Source organism: Carlito syrichta, unplaced genomic scaffold, assembly GCF_000164805.1.
Source record: "Carlito syrichta isolate Samal-C Ts95f unplaced genomic scaffold, Tarsius_syrichta-2.0.1 Scaffold288011, whole genome shotgun sequence".
NCBI classification, from domain to species: Eukaryota; Metazoa; Chordata; class Mammalia; order Primates; family Tarsiidae; genus Carlito; species Carlito syrichta.
This window is the reverse complement of record NW_007232107.1, coordinates 849,834-850,926: the sequence shown is the minus strand read 5'-3', so window position 1 is coordinate 850,926 and position 1,093 is coordinate 849,834.

The window sequence follows — 1,093 nt, the reverse complement described above, 5'->3', positions numbered from 1 at the left end:
CACTCAAGTTTGAAGAACGTTGACATGAAAAAAAGATATTGGACTGAGCTAAAAGATTGGACACTGGCTTATGAGGACTTTAAAAAATTATCTATTTGGCCTCAGTTTTCTAAAAATGAATCCTGTCTTTGCTTCTTGCTGAAAGTAAATCTATGCCAGCGGTTATAAACTCAAATGACAACAAGTATCAAGCAGGAAACAGTAATGAATACAAATAGCCAGGCATAAGAGAAAACAATGGTTTAAGTGAGGTGACAAATGACAGGTAGGTGCTGAGAGACAGGAGTTAGTGATAGAAACTGCAATAGCAAAGCCCTTCTAGAAAAATATTTCAAGGAAACATAGAAAACTAAATTTCCACGTGTATATAATCTATGATTAAATATGAGCAAACACTACACTCAAAACATTGTATGTGTGCAAAATAGAAAATAAAATTGAAGAGAGAGCGAGAGAGAGAGAGAGAGAGAGAGAGAGAGAGAGAGAGAGAGGAGAGAGAAAGACTGAGAGACTTGTGAGCTAAATTTGGTGAGAAGGCTGTTAGACTGTGAACTCTGCTACTATTTGAGGACCATATAAAGAAAATAATATCTCTATGGGCAAGCTAGAAGTGGTAGGCTTCCATGATAGTCTTCTGCCATTATGTTTTTGATCATAGTCAACTGACAAATAGTAGAATTACACATATTACTGCCAATTAAAATATTCAGTGAATAGCCGGGCTCGGTGGCTCAGCCTGTAATCCTGCGCCTTTGGGAGGTTGAGGTGAGTGGATTGCCTGAGCCCGCGGGTTCGAGACCCGCCTGGGCAGCGAGACCTCATCTCTACAATAAATCAAAAAATCAGCCGGGCGTGGTAGCACGTGTCTGTAGTTCCGGCTACTCGGAAGGCTGAGGCGGAAGGATCGCTGGAGCCCAGCAGGCGAGGCTGCAGTGGCCGGGAGCGGCCACTGCACTCCAGTCTGGACGACCGAGTGAGACTCCAACTCAAAAAAATAAATAAAAAATAAAAATAAAATATCCAGTGAAGATTCAAAAAAATTGAAGAAATTTGAATTTGCAGTACTTTTAAATTTATCTGCCAGGCCCCAATT